We start from the raw sequence: 15,522 nt of genomic DNA on the forward strand, positions 1-15,522 counted from the left end.
TGCTGGGGTGCTGGAGTTCTGGGGTGGTGAGGGTGCTAGGGGTGCTGGAGTGTTGGGGTGCTGGGGATGCTGGAGTACAGGGGTACTGGAGTGCTAGGGGTGCTGGAGTGCTGGGGGTGCTGGAGGTGCTGGGGTGCTGGGGTGCTGAGGGTGCTAGGGGTACTGGAGTGCTGGGGTGCTGGGGATGCTAGAGTACGGGGGTGCTGGAGGTGCTGGGTACTGAGGTGCTGGAGTGCTGGGGGTGCTGGGGGTGCTGGAGGTACTGGGGTGCTGAGGTGCTGGGGTGCTGGAGTGTTGGGGTGCTGGGGATGCTGGAGTACGGGGGTGCTCGAGGTGCTGGGGTGCTGAGGTGCTGGATTGCTGAGGGTGCTGAGGTGCTGGGGGTGCTGGAGTGCTGGGGGTGCTGGAGGTACTGGGGTGCTGGGGTGCTGGAGTGCTGGGGTGCTGAGGTGCTGGGGGTGCTGGAGTGCTGAGGTGCTGGAGGTACTGGGGTGCTGGGGGTGCTGGGGGTGCTGGAGTGCTGAGGGTGCTAGTGGTGCTGGGGTGCTGGGGTGCTGGGGTGCTGGGGTGCTGGAGTGCTGGGGGTGCTGGGAATGCTGGGGTGCTAGGGGTGCTGGGAGTGCTAGGGGTGCTGGGATGTTGGGGTGGTGGTGTGAGGGGGTCTTGGGGGTGCCGAGGGTGCTGGGGTGCTGAGAGTGCTGAGGTGCTGGGGCTGCTGGCGTGGGCCCCATCCCTGGGGGAACGTTGGTTGAGGCCAGGAGCTATTACCGGTGCTTAGTTTACAAAAAGACACAAAATACATGTTTCACGTTTTAATTCCCCAGGGCAATCGGTTACAGCTTTAGTGTTGCTGAGTTCTTCCTCAGCTCCTGGTCTGAGCACTTCAGGGAGCAGGACCCGGAGGGCCCAGCCAGTCCCCATCCCCGGCGGTGAGGGCAGCAGAGACCTGCAGCCGCACACGCGCCTGGGCACAAAGGGAAGCACAGTGGCCTCAGCCGTGAGGTGGGTCAACCACGGAGCATATTTGGGAAAGGAAGACACACTCAGTGGGCAAATCTCTCCTGGAAAATGGTCCTGCTTTAGCTGTCCTCCCAGGGGGTGGGCTCCTAAGGCAGCCCCCACACCATGAACGGGTGAAGTCTTCGTGGAACGGCCGGGGCGCGGGGTGGGCGCTGCCCTCACCACCGGGGATGGGGGGGAGCAGGGACCCCCTGTGCCACGGGCCCTCCCTGTTAGGCGCATCAGCCAAGTTCACGAGCCACGTCCCCTGAGCCAGGCTGGCGTCCAGTGACCTGCTGCCACAGAAGGAGCAGGATGAGACGCAGGGGAAGACTGGCCCTGGCGGGGACACCATACCCCATTTCCCTTTTCTTTTTTCAAAATAAATAACTCCTAACATGTTCACTCATCACCTAAACCAAGAATGAGCTGCGTACAGAAATGAACGTGTTAATCAGACACCATTTACAGGCCTGCTCCCTTCTGTACTTAGAGACTATAATTTGGGTGCTCTGATTTTCAAAGTCAGTGAAATGCTAAACAGAAATGTGTCAGCTGGTATCAAATGGATCCCCAAAATAACACTGCCAGGAATGGATCCTCTGATAAAATATTCCTATTGAGTTTTAAGATAGATGATTTTTTACAACAAACTTGGCAGATTTTTCCTCCAGCTTTCCAAACATGATTTTCATTCCAAAATGCTTTCAGGGCTGCAAAATATGCTTACTGTTTGCTTTCCCCCTATACTGAATTCTCTCTCGCTCTCGTTTTTGCATTTTGGAGATAATTTAAGCCTGAGATTGATGACTTCTTCAGTGCTGAGTCACTGGAACAGGAATGGCCTAATTTTCAGTCACATGTGGGCAAGATGCGGCATGTGGAGCTGGCACACAGGCAGCGCAGCTCAGTCCTTAAGCAACTGGGAAGGACAGACCGCACTGGCTGGAGGAATGTCAGACACTCTCCAAGAATGTCCTTCCTCCGGTAAGTGGTTCCTGTCGCTGCGGACAGGGAGTTGTTTTAAAGTGATTCTCGTCTCTCCAGCTGCAGCACGCGTTCTGTGAGCTCAGCATCTGATTCTACATTGTTTTGGCCCCGGCCCCTACCCCTGAGCCTGAGAATGGGGGTCCTCAGGGAATCCTTGCTGACGGCTTGATGAATGAGAATCAGGAAAGGAGGGCTGAGGAGAGCAGGGAGCTGAAGAGGAAAGACAGCCTGACATTCCTGAAGAATAGCTACCTTCCCTTTAACTGGGGTTCTAGTGCCTGATAGGTGGAATCGCTTTTATGCATGCAGCCCATGAGTGAAATGTGACATGCTCTTTTTTTTTTCTTCATTGAAGTCCAGAGTGAGAGACGTTTGCACTTGAGCTTAAGCATTAGATTTATACCTGGCCAAATAGAGCTTCAGTGAAATGCATCGTCCCCAAAGAGTTCCAAATGATTTATAATCTTCAAAAGTGAAAATGTTGAGCAACCTTCTATAACTAGTATTTGAAATAGCCCCATTTCAAGTCCCCCCAGGAAAAAAAATGGTGTTGAGGTCATATCTCAAAATCTAAATGGTCTGAGCAGAAATTTCAAACCCCAGATGACCCTCTGTGGCCAGCACAGCTCTCAGGCAGGGCACCCCAATGAACCAGGCACTTGTCAACTTCTCCCCACACGCTGCAGAACCCTGATAATAAGGTGAAAACTTTGATACATTAAAACAAGAAAACATGGAATAACCCGTGCCTGGCCTATGCTGAGCATGGTGGCAACTCAATATCCCTAAACCACTGCTTCCGGGTTCCACTTTCGAGTTTGCAAACCTCTCGGTGACCTTGAAACACCCCCTCCGTCTATGTGCCTTCCCCCCCAGGGACCGCCCCCTCCCTCACATGGCCCGCATCCTGGGTGCCACCCTCAAGTGCATACATGCACATGTCACAGCTGCTTGACTCACCAAGGCCGCCCCCTCCTCTAAAAGACCACCCCCACTCCCTACCGCGCTGACCAGGCCCAGCGTCTCGGCCCCTGATGCCCCCAGCCCAGCCCTGCCCTCTTCCCCACCATCTGCACACACACCCCACCCTGTAACCACGGTCACTGCGGCGCCCGCTCCTTCCCCCCAGGCCCTTCGCTTGCTGCCCCTGCCGGTGCCGCTCGCCCCCGTCTAGCCCCTTCCTCTACCTGGGGGTCTCCCCAGCGGCCCCCTCCAGAAGCCTTGCCCAGGCCAGGGGCACCCACTCCCCGCTGCCCAGGACACAGACCCCCCGGCCTCTCCCCAGTGCGCATTTCCTTTGCTCCCACAAACAAGGGACCGCGACGGCCAAGGTCACTGCCCGGGCAGCGCTGCACACCTGGAGGCCAGGCCCCCAGCGGAGGTTTGTTGAGTGAATTCGGGGGACATTTTATCCGTGTCCTCTCCTGGCTGGCTGGTGGCGGGGAAAAGGGCGGGGGGTTGTGTCCCCCTCGTCCCCGGCGCAGTTTGAACACATTGGGCCACGGGGGTCCACCTGGCCTCCCCCACTTGGTGCTGATGCTCCCCGCGAGGTGTGGGGAAGGAAAGGCCCAGCCAGCCTGGCAGCAGAGACGGGAACCCTGCGAGCTCCAGGCCGGCTGTTCCCTGCCGTCCACGCCAATGCCCAGCGGCTCCCGTCCCACGAGAAGCGGGTCAATGAGTTGGGGCGTCGGGGCAGATGGCTCAGCCTTCGGTATTTCTCTCCTTTCCACTCTCCAGGGATGGGGACAGCCGTCTTTCTGAAGCGCTTCATACCCGAGGCAGCGCAGTGGGGGCCTCGGCCTGGGCCACCCCCGCCAGGCTGAAGCCTCGGGGCAGGGCCAGGAGCCTGAGTCCAGGGAGGAGAGTCCGAGCCTCAGGCCCTGCTGGGGGCTCTGCATCCTCTCTCAACCTGCTGCACCACGCCGGGCCTTCCCTGCAGGTGGCGGCCACGAGCAAAGGTGGGCGGTGCGTGGTGGGTGCAGAGAGCGTCCTGACCATCCACCTCTGGGGCCAAGGGGCTGCGGGGCCCTGGTGAAAGAGCCCCGAGGTCAGGCTTGAGGTCAGGCCTGAGGTCAGCCCCTGTGGCCAGGCCAGCCCCCGCCCCACTCTGCTCCACGTCCACTCGAGCCTTTGCCTTTCTCTGCAGCTCGGCCTTGGCATCAGCCCACGGGCCGCTTCCCACCTATGCCTTGAGCTCCCAGCACTGCGGGAGGAATCTTGAGGTTCACCCAGGAGAGTCGGGGTGAGGACACAGGAGCGAGCAGGGCGCCCGCTGCTTCCTGGGCTCGGAGCCGCAGGGCGAGACTGCGCTACTCATTCTCTGCAGGTCACTGATCGTGGGAAATTGCTGAAAGAGCAGCTAGTGATTCTGCCTGCCCAACTTCGAACCACCATCTTTTTTTCAAATCATTCCAATCTTGTCTTCGGGAAATCTCTCTCCCAGGTGTCTGAACTCCAAGGCACTTGCAGAGCTGACCCGCCAGGAGGCCCACTCTAGCCAAGCAAGGACCACATTTCTGAGCTGACGTGATGGGCTTGGGACGCAGGGGAACCCTGGTGGGCTCACCTGAGAAGGAGACCTCTCCCTGGTAGAGCTGCAAGGCGCTGCTCCTCCCGCTGACAGCAGATGACTCTAATCCCGAGGGCTGGAGAGAGCCGTTTGGGGATTCACAGTGAGCAGAACGGAAGGGTTTGTCTCTGCACCAAAATGTCTCACCTTCTCCAGGAAGACCCAACCCTGGAAACTCTGGGCTTGGGGCTGAGATCGTCTGGAGGAGCCCCAGTGAGGCAGGACAGTCTGGCAGGCAGCCTGAGACCTCGGCGGAGACTGTCGCCCTGAGTCCCGACCCGCAGCCCCTGGCCTGGCAACCCCGTGAGGCGGCCTCGGGCAGGAGACTTCTCACATGCCAGGTCAGGCCGGAAGCACGTGTCCCTGAGAACAAGGCAAAAACTGCCTCATCTTTTCTGAGCTGGCCTCAGAAGTCATGCAGCATCCTTCTTACCCCTACCTGTTGGCTTCCAGTGAGTCACAAGCCTGCCCAGCGTCAAGAGGACATAGACTCCTCGGTGGGAGGGTTACAAGGTCATGTGGCGGATGGGAGATACAGACATTTACTCCTCGGTGGGAGGGTTACAAGGTCACGTGGCGGATGGGAGATACAGACATGGCCGTCTATGGGCCATGGGCTCGGCCGCAGCGGTGCTTGCAGAAGGGAGGAGCCTCCTGATGATGAGGCCGACACAGAGACATGCCGGGCAATGAGATGAGGAGAGGGGCCCAATTCTGATGGCATCTTGTGAACACCTGGATCCATCCATGCCTGAAGTCAGATATTTTGGACCTTTTAGCTTCATGAACCAATAATTCCCGTTTCTACCTTAAGAGCTGGGTTTCAGGCAAAAGAATCCTGACTAGTAGAGAGGGAGAACAATGTAATAGCTAAGGGTGCACTTATGCTTGGGAACCCAAAGACCTAGATTTGAATCCTGAAGCTCCCTCTTCAAGCTCTTTAGCTCTGAGCAAGTTGCTTAACTTCTCTGTGCCTCAATTGCCTCAGGTTTAAAGTGAGATACCAGCAGCTATTGCATAAATTAAATGACTATGTATACAGTGCTTAGGATGGGGCCTGAACCACAGGAGACGTTGTATAAGCCTTTTGCTGTTGCTGCAATTCAGTCCTTCTTCACCCAGGAGAGACTCTACAACCATGTGCACTTCATCCCATGTGCCACGCATGGGGCTGCGTATCATGGGATATTTCTGGCTTAAATAAGCTGAAGATTTTCTATGTTAGGATGTAGGGTAGCTCACAGGACTAGGGGAAAAGAGGAACTTGAGGAAAAGAGATCCCAGGAATTTAGGCAGCAAGAAGCAATGGTTAGGGTCATCTAGGGAGTACTATCAGGATGAACTTGCTCCACCCATGTTTGGTCCTCAGTCACTTGCCTCAAGCTTCAGATTCCCACAAGACAGATTTTCAGTGGCCTGGTTGTGGGCCACTCACCCATCTACCTGATCAACAGGAGACCATCACACTGCACATGGAGGTAGGAGAAGAATTCTTTAACCATAAAAAAGCACCATTAAGAAAGTGAAAGACAGTGAAAAGGCAAAGCTCAGATCAGATAAGATACTTGCAAAATAAATATCTGACAAAGGATTATATCCACAATATATAAAGAACTCCTACAAATCAATAAGAAAAGACAACCTGATGAAAGAACAAAGAACTTGAAGAAACGCTTAAAAAGAGAGTTGAACATCAATAAATATATAAAATATATTCCAAATGACATACTACCAAACACCCACTAAGTAGCTAGAATTGAAAAGATGGACAACATCAAGTGCTGACAAGGATGTAGGGCAACTGAAACTCCCATATGCAGTTGACAGGGGTGAAAATTGCTACCAAGGTTAAATACCCACCTCCCCTTTGATCCACAGCTTCTCCCCCAGGAACCTGCCTGAGAGAAATGAGTACGTCGGAGAGAAATGAATGCATATGTCCACCAACAGACAGCTGTGTGCGTATTCACAGCAGCAAAAATTAAAATATTCATATGTTCATCAGCAATAAACTACATAAACAGAGGTCTTTCCATGCAAGAAAATACTACATAGCAATAAAAAAAGAATGAACTATTGCTACAAAATAACTTTTGCAGTCATAATGAGGGAAGAAAAAACACAAAAGACCAAATATAGTATGACCTCATTTATCTGAAGTTTAAGAACAAACACAACAAACCTGTGGTGACAGAAATCAGAAGAGTGGTTAATTCTGGGTGTAATTCATCAGAAGGGGTTTGCGAGAGCCTTGAGTTTGTTGGAAATGGTGTTTTACTCAGGGTTGTCACAGGCATGTGTGTGCAATCATACAATATTGCTGAGTTTTACACTTAAGAATTGCCCGTGGTAGTGTATTATGTGATAATTCAATAAAAAGGGAAGAAACCTGCAGCAAAGATATGGCTACTACTGAGAGGTGAAGGGTGCTGGGCAGGGGAGATTATCAGGGTCCCGGGCCCACCCCACAGCCACAATCTCCACCCACCCCACCACCACCCCCATCAACTCAGTGCCAGCATTCTCGTTTTCCACGTGAGAAAACTGATAGGCACAGAGCTTAAACGACTTGCTTAAAAAGCAAAAAGCTGGTATGTGGAGAAACCGAGGGCTCCTGTCGATTTCTGTGCTTACCTGTAGGTATGTTATTAGTAGTAAAGTGGATACTTAATGGAAACAAGGTCTCCCAGAGGGTTTTGCACGCGGCTTTGCAGTCTGCCTGGTGGAGACCGATGGACTTCCTGCGGACTGCTGCGCATTGCTCAGGCGGAGGGGGTGGCCCTCTCAGCCAAGCCCGAGGAGCTGTCATGGGGTCGGGGCGGAGCAGACCCCAACGCGCCCCGCCCTGTCCAGGCCCGTGAGCCCTTTCAGGTTCGGCGACAGCAGGCTTGCCCTGAGAGCAGCATCTCCATTAGCGCCCCGTCCCAGGGCGGTGCATCCTACGCGCCTCCGTCCACGTGCAGACATGTCCCCAGAAGAAGGTGGGAGAAAATTCTCAAGAATCAGTTGACATAAAGTGGGAAACTTCGGCCCTTCTGACAGCAGCAGCTGAAGAAATGACCCCTCCCTCCTAGGACAAAGTGCATTTCTAAGTTCCATGAAAGCCAGAACAGAGGAACAGGGCTGAATAATAATGACGGTAAAAAGTAATGCTTCCTGGAGCATCGCTTGCTGCCAGTCGCTGACCACCGAGGCCGAGTGGGGCCTGCTGCCGTGTGGCTGCACATAAGCCCGCTGAGCTCAAGATGGGCCGCTGCAAACACGCCACAGGCCAGACCCGAGAGCCCCTGCGGCCACCCTAGGACGGCCAGGCGGAACAGCAGCCGGGAGAGCGGGGGCAGCACCCTGGTCTCGGGTGGGCTTGCCCTTATACAGTCTCCCCACCTTCTACAAGGTGAAGTCTAAGCCCAGCGAGGCAGAGACAGTGAAGCATGTGCTTTGCCTGCCCCCTCCCCTGGTCGGGACGCTGGCTGGACAGGGCTTCTCTGGGTGGCAGCAGGCCGGGAGCCTCCCCGTTTTTATGGGTGCCCCATTCTGCAGGGAATGCTCGGGCCCCTCTTAGGTGCACAGAACCTGCTGCTCACAGGAGGTGTCTGAAGAAGCTGCTCTTCTGACCAGTTCAGCAGGGGTCACAACCACATTAGCACGTCCTTGATTCCTTTTAAGGGGCCCCTCTATTTTGTCATCTTTAATAGTACATGCATATAGATATAATTATTTAAATATCCACAGGAAACAGAGAAGCCAGAAGCTGAACCAACGAAACCCGGGAGAGTGGGACCAGCAGATGCCAGCCAGGTGGCTTCCATGTGACAGAGGAGTCGTGGGTGCTGGCCGCCTATCTTCAGAGTCCAGGTATCGTCCTATGGATGCTTTGAGTTGGACATTTTCATGGCCTAAGGCCTGTAAACTGTGAGTTGTTAAATCCCTATTGTAGAAGCTGACCCGTTTCTGGTATATTGCATTCGGCAGCTTTAGCAAACCCAGACACCTAGTATTTCACAGCCCAACCTTTGACCCTCTGCAGAAATGCCTTTTTTGGCATCCCTGGCACCTGCTCAGCCTCCCTCTCCTCGCTCACCCCAGGAGAGGAGGGGTGCACTTAGCATGTTTCAGGACTTGGCGTGCTTTCCTGGGGGAGCTCCAATTTTGGAGTCTGAAGAAAATTTTATGCTCCTTCTCCACCCACCTTTTTTTTTTTTTTTTTGGTTGTTCTTTGGGTATAAAATGAGCATGAAAAGAAGAATAAACTACGTTTTAAAGTTTTTGGGGCATGTATGTCCCTAAAGTCCCTTTGTCCCTGAAGTCACAACACTCACTACAAAGAAAATTGCTAAACCCCATAATTAGGGCATTTCAAGCTCCAGCTCCATTCAGCCTTGCAAAGCTGCACATGAGCTCGAGGATGGTTCTAGAGTGTAGATGCACCTGACGCAGTAGCGGACAGGGACACGCACCTGCCCTAGACCTACCCTTCCCTCCCGTTTTCAAGGGACTTGGCTGTGGTTTTTCATGTGAAGTGGTTTGCAGGGCAGGTCCTTTGTCAGCCCAGCCCTGCCTGGAGGCCCGTGGATCTGTGTCCCCAGCAGGAGAGAGGGGGCCTCGCCACAGCATTAGAGGCCAATATAGGGTCCGGGCCCTCAGGCTGCCCCGCTAGCTGCAGCGAGGACCTGCCGGCAGGTCTCAGGCCCAGAGGCCGGTTCCGTCCCTGGGCGGTGGAGCCGGGGTGGGCGGGGGGAGGAGGGCTCCATTGGCGGGGGAGGGCGGAGCACACTCATACCCAGCTCCTAGCCCTTCCCTGTCCTCTAGGGAGCCCCTCGCTCTGACCACTCAGGCTGCAATGCCCAGTGCTCCCACAAAAGCCCTTTGATCGTTTTCTATATCACTCGTGTCAACAGATCACCCTAAAAATATTGTTGCTAAAGGTAAATCTACTTTCCAACCTCCCTTTACCCCTGTCCCCAGCTGTGCCTCCTTTCAAGCGGGTCCCAGCCCTGAAGGGAACGTGGCTAAATATTCAAGCATCTCACAGAGAGCCTCCTGTGAGGTTGCTTAGCAGCAAGATAATGTGGAAATCAAGAAGACAACTGTCGGACTCTCTGAGGGCTGCAAACAACCTTCCAGCTGCCCCATCACACATTTGCAGTTGACAGATAGAGTTGTCAGAAAACAGGCAGCGGGAGCACAGGGCTTCCCGCACGCGCCCCATTCATCAAGCCCCGATTTGTCTCTCGAGGGTGTCACGGCCGAGTTGGCTTCCTGGCTTTCTGCTCCTCAGTTAACTCCCTGAAACAAATGTCCTTATATCGATTCTGCCTGAGGAATGCCATTCTAGAACTTGCCATCATTCTAATGAATATAAATTTCCATAAGAATATTTTTAACTGGCTACCAGCATTATGGTTTCACAGCATGCATATTATAAATTTCATGGGTTTCCAAACTTACATATATCAAAACTGTAAAGACTTGAGCTTAAAATCAGAAGAATTAAATCATCACTCTCTCCAAAGTTTAGCAAGGCGTTTAGTTGGGGGTAATTGATGTACAGTAATAAAAATGTGTTATATGCACTTTGTGACATTCACTAAGGACATGCAACTGAGAACTTATTGATAGGTTAAGCATCGCGACGTTTGACTAGTATTTTTTTAAATTATGATAGCATAGACAACATAAAATTTCTCATCTAAACACTCCCAAGCATAAAAATCAGTATTCAAGCAGGTGCTTTTCACAGTATTTTCACAGTTGCCATTATCACCGTCCATTGCCAAAGCTTTTCCATTGCCCCAGGACAAAACCTTGTGTTCTTAAGCTGTTTGGTTCCTCTTTTTTTGTATGCTGAATGGTGGGATCACATTTCATTCTTTTTCCATGTGAGAATCCCATTATTGCAGCACAATTTGTGGAATTTTTGTGTATTTTGTTTGTTTGTTTTTGAAAATGCATGGGCCAGGAATCAAACCCGGGTCTTCCACGTGGCAGGTGAGAATTCTACCACTGAACTACCCTCACATGTGTGGTTCCTTTTTATGATTGCTGTCTCTTTATTGAAATTCTTTTTGTGTATCTATTGTTTTTGTAGAATTCCTTTACTTCTTTGTGTTTTCTTTAGCTCTTTGAGAATATTTAAGACAATTTTTTAAAAGTCTTTGTGTGGTATGTCCAAAGTCTTATCTTCCTTGTTGATAGTTTCTAATGCTTTATCTTGCTCCATGACATGGGCCATCCTTCCCTGTTTCTTTGTATACCTTGTAATCTTTTGTTATACACTGGATATTAAATGCACTGCTTCTGGAATTCAGTCACTTAGGGGTCTGTTTCTAAGTTTATGTTCAGCTGGCGTTCCAGCAGAGATTTTTTTTGAATGCCGAGAGCTAACAAAAAAGAAAGGAAAGAAGGAAGTCAAGCACTTCCCCAGTCTTTGCATACTGGCCTGTGCCTGTGCTCTCCTTCAGGGTTTAACAGGCCTAACAATGACTCTAAAGAGTGAGCAGAGATGAAAGCAGGGTCCTCCCGGGTCTTTGCTGATCATGCATCTTATCCTGGGCATGTGTTTTGCTTAGGAATCCCCCCATGTATATGGATCTGAAAATCCCCTTTCCTATCCCTAGAAATATTCTTTCTTCCTGGTCTAGGGTGCTAAACTGTACATCTTAAAGCCAGTAACTCTTTGCCCCAGGCAGTAGGATCTGATTTTCTTTAACAGTGTTTCAGCTGCTCTGTGTCATGTGTACAGCAGACGAGTACTGGCACAGTGAACCTGTGATGAGGCTGCCACCAGACAGATGGACACAGTCCACACACCACAGCATGTGCACAGGGCCACTCTGCTGCCCGCAGGACCCTGCCCAGTGCACACCTAGCACCCAGCAGTGAGGGCCAGCTCTACACCACGCTGGGGCAGGGCAGGCCGGGACAGCAAAGGCACCTTGAGTACATCAGTCGTGTACATATTGCCTTCCTCTTGACTGAGTGCACGCCCAGTTACTGTAACCATTTAACTATTTCCAGAGCTCTAAAAATGATGGTTCTGCCAGGTTTCGATTATTGTTTAAAACTTCTGTGGGGGGACGGAAACTCGGAGTGTATCATGCCATCATCTTGATGATGTTACAGTTCAACAAGTGGTTTTTAACAATGACTTTGGGCAAATACGGTTAGCTATGATGGGTGCACAGAGACGGTAATACAATTCCATGAAATTGGGCAAGTAATGACGAGCTCCTGCTGCACCAAGAACTGCCAGATTCTGAGATTCCGTTCATGAGCAAAACACAGATATGATCAGTACAGGGACAACCGAGTAGAGTAGCACGCCCACTAAATTGGCACCTCTAATGTAAAGAAGTCTGTGCGCTAAGCGGGAGAAGAGCTAGCAGCAGGCGCAGGCCCAGGCGAAGGCTGCAAATGCTCCCTGCTCTGTGGGTTCCAGGCAGCCTGGAGGACATGGCTGTCAAGGGGACGGGGTCGTGGGGTCCTGTAAGCCTCAGGGCCATGAGCCCGGCCTCTGCACTCGGGCCCCCTGGATGAGCCCAGCTCTCTCTCCTCCCTCTAGGAACGTGGGGGGCTCTGTGCCTGAGTTTCCCATCTCTGGAGCCTGGAGCCTGGACCTCATTTATGTAAATGAGGCACTGCAGGTGCGCCACCCTGTAGACTGTGCCTGGAGCACAGGGAGGTGGGAAGGAGTCAGCTGTGGCCAGTTCAGGGTCACGGGAGGTGGGTGCTGGGTCCATGTGACAACTGACCAGTGAGGACGGCTGCAGAGAGGAGAGGCCATCCTGGGTCAGAGACTCAGCATGGCACCCACGGGGCCCTGAGCTATGAGCCACCCACTGAGCAGGTCTGGCAGCCCACATGGGGGTCTGCAGTGCCCGGGGGGGCAGCAGGGCTGAGGTGGAGCAGGGGGCAGAGTGTCTGTGACCTTAGCTGGCCAAAGGCTGCCTGTGGAGGCAACAGACGTGGGAGACAAGTGAAACTTTAAAGTGCAACTAAGTTGCTGTGGCAGTAAATCTTCAGGGCCCTGTACGATAAGCAGAGGCTACTGGAGCCTGTTGGAGGGGGCAGTGGTTTAAACTGGTCTAAAGGAGGATGGAAGTTACAGGAGCAGGCAGGAGAGGAAGCAGTCCAGGAGGGGATCAGTGCATAAGCGGGGACACGGAAGCAGGACCTGTGCAGAGGACAGTGGGCAGGTCGGCTCAGTGGCGGGCAGTGCAGGTGAGGGTGCAGGTGAGAATAGAGGTGAGCGTGCAGGTGAGCACACATTGAGGGCACGTGGGGACCCCTCTGCTGGCCTTGCTCTCCTGAGAGCAGGTCCTCAGGGTCCCACTGAGGAAACCCCTCCCTGTTGCTGTGACCCAGGTGGGACTTTCAGCCTAAGGGCCGCTGTGGAGCTGAAGCTGTCTCGTGCCCCAGGGAAGGCCGTGTGCTTTCCATCCCCCCGTGGGTGCAGACCTGCTGTGGCTGGGACCTTTGATTAGGTCTTCCAGCTAAGATGTGACCCCCCCCCCCCATTCAGGGTGGCTCCTGGTGTTCAGACTAGAGCCCTTTAGGCAAGGACAGAGCCACAGGAAGTAAAAGACGAACCAGAGAAAAGCCCTGGAGGGCCGGGGAAGGACCCACAGACGCTTGGTAAGGAAGCCACTGGGTGCAGAGCTGAAAGCACCAAGGCCTGGGGGAGAAGGACCAGCAGGCGCTGGCCGTGTGCCTGCCATGTGACAGAGCTGCCGGATGCCAGCAGCTTGTCTCCAGAGAAGGTCCTATCCTGTGGATGCCTTAATTGAGACATTTCCAAGGCCTTGGAGCTGTAAATGTGTGAGCTAATGAATCCCCATTGTAAGAGCCAGTCCACTTCCCTTATATTGCATTTTGGGACTGCAGAGACCCGAAACAGCCAGTCCTCCCCCAGACCAGGGGTGGCTGCTCCAGCCCTCCTCTGGGGATGTGACTCAGGAGCAGAGACACTGACAGAAGCACTCGAGGGAAGGAGGGAGCCCCTGAGATGGTAGCACTTGGGAGCCCAGGAGCTGCCCTGACTATTCCTGGGTTATTTCCTGACTGTTCCTGACTCTTTTCTGACTATTCACATTTAAGTTTTCTGCAGACCTGTGCCCTTCTGCAGGACCTTCAAGTGAATTTCTCCAGAAGCTTAAGCTGAGTTATCGAGTGCTGGCTTCATTGCTTGCAATCAAAGTTGGCCTGGAGACTGTGCTTGGCCCTAAGGCCAAAACCCCTTCCTGTCTTCCTCCGCAAGTCCACTCTTGGGCTGGGACTGCAGAGCAGGTAATTGTCCAGCGGCCTGGGGAGCCATGTTGTGCTGCACGGACAGCCGCTAGCCTGAGAGTAAACGGGAAAGAGGTTATGAGGCTGTAGCAGATCCCCAGGGCAAACCGGGCCATGCCCCCTTCTTCCCTGATAGCAGATCCCCGGCACTCACGGGGCCATGCCCCCATCTTCCCTGATAGCAGATCCCCGGCACGCACGGGGCCATGCCCCCGTCTTCCCTAATAGCAGATCCCCGGTGTACACGGGGCACTGCCCCCTTCTTCCCTGATAGCAGATCCCCGGCGCTCACGAGGCCATGCCCCCTTCTTCCCTGATAGCAGATCCCGGGCATGCACAGGGCCATGCCCCGTCTTCCCTGATAGCAGAATCGGGCACAAACGGGGCCATGGCCCCATCTTCGCTGATAGCAGATCCCGGAACACACAGGGCCATGCCCCCACCTCCCTGATAGCAGATCCCGGCTCACACGGGGCCATGCCCCCATCTTCCCTGATAGCAGATCCTGGCACACACGGGGCCATGCCCCCTTCTTCCCTGATAGCAGATCCCCGGCGCTCACGGGGCCATACCCCTTCTTCCTGGTAGCAGATCCCCGGCATGCACAGGGCCATGTCCCCTTCTTCCCTGATATCAGATCCCCGGCACGCACGGGGCCATGTCCCCATCTTCCCTGATATCATAGCCCCGGCGCGCACGGGGCCATGCCCCCTTCTTCCCTGATAGCAAATCCCTGGCATGCACAGGGCCATGCCCCCTTCTTCCCTGATAGCAGATCCCCGGCATGCACAGGGCCATGCCCCCATCTTCCCTGATAGCAAAGCCCTATTTTGTTCACTCTCGAGAAGGGAACACTGTGCTGGTGGACGACCCTATCCTGGCCTTAAGGACGGACACATAACTGGTCAGTGGTTAAAAGGCCAGTCCCAGTAATGCCACTTCTGTCTCTGTGTGATTTGCTCAGGTGTGGGAGTGTTGTCCAATTCTAGCCAAGGGACCCAAAAGGACATTAACTGGAGGCCCCTGGAAATGTTTTCTCAAAGACCGATTGGAAAATTCCCTGCTTTCCTTCCATCCCAGTATTTGGACACTGTGGAGGGATGTTTGAGCCATGGCAGCCATTATGAGACCCTGAGGTGAAGGCCAAGGGATGCTCAAGATGCAGAGACAGACAGACTTGGCTCCCTCAAGCCAGTGAATTAACCAAAGCTGGAGTCGCCTCTTCTGGGCCTCTTATTAAGTGAGCTAATAAACGCCTTTTTTAATTTACCCCAGTGCTTCTGAAACTTTCATATGCCCCTGAATCACGTGGCATCTCATTAAAAATGCAGGTTCTGATTCAGTGGTTGAGACTTTGGCCCAGGAGCCTGCATTCCTAACAGTGCAAGTGCCAAGGTGATGCCCTACTGCTGCCCCAGGGCGCAGCTGGGGAGGTGAAGGTTTAAGCCGCTTTTAGCCTGACATCATTCCTTGAGCCAAAGCCAAGGCCGCTGGCTCCTTACCTCTGCCCAGGGGGAGCTCAGATCTTCAGCCGCCAGGCAGACCTTCCTGGTCCCTCTGCCCCCCGAGGGGAGAAGCCAGAAAGTATGGGGAGAGGGGAGAAAAGGCCCTCCCCAAAAGGCAGGACTACTTCCAGGCTGGGAGCCTGGGCGAGAAGCAGGAAGAGGATGACGAGGAGG

General features: G+C 53.6%; 1 long non-coding RNA gene across 2 annotated transcripts; it reads left to right on the forward strand.

Moving 5' to 3' along the window:
• Window positions 1-860: 860 nt before the first annotated feature.
• On the forward strand, window positions 861-15,112 carry LOC143688988 (uncharacterized). Of its 2 annotated transcripts, none has more exons than XR_013178440.1 (5): window positions 861-1,002; window positions 1,786-1,986; window positions 8,291-8,413; window positions 13,655-13,843; window positions 14,808-15,112. It is a non-coding gene; the product is annotated as an uncharacterized LOC143688988 (long non-coding RNA). The 2 variants fall into 2 exon arrangements; XR_013178441.1 differs by having other exon boundaries at window positions 13,665-13,843.
• The last annotated feature ends 410 nt before the right edge of the window (window positions 15,113-15,522 follow it).

Source organism: Tamandua tetradactyla, chromosome 1, assembly GCF_023851605.1.
Source record: "Tamandua tetradactyla isolate mTamTet1 chromosome 1, mTamTet1.pri, whole genome shotgun sequence".
NCBI lineage: Eukaryota > Metazoa > Chordata > Mammalia > Pilosa > Myrmecophagidae > Tamandua > Tamandua tetradactyla.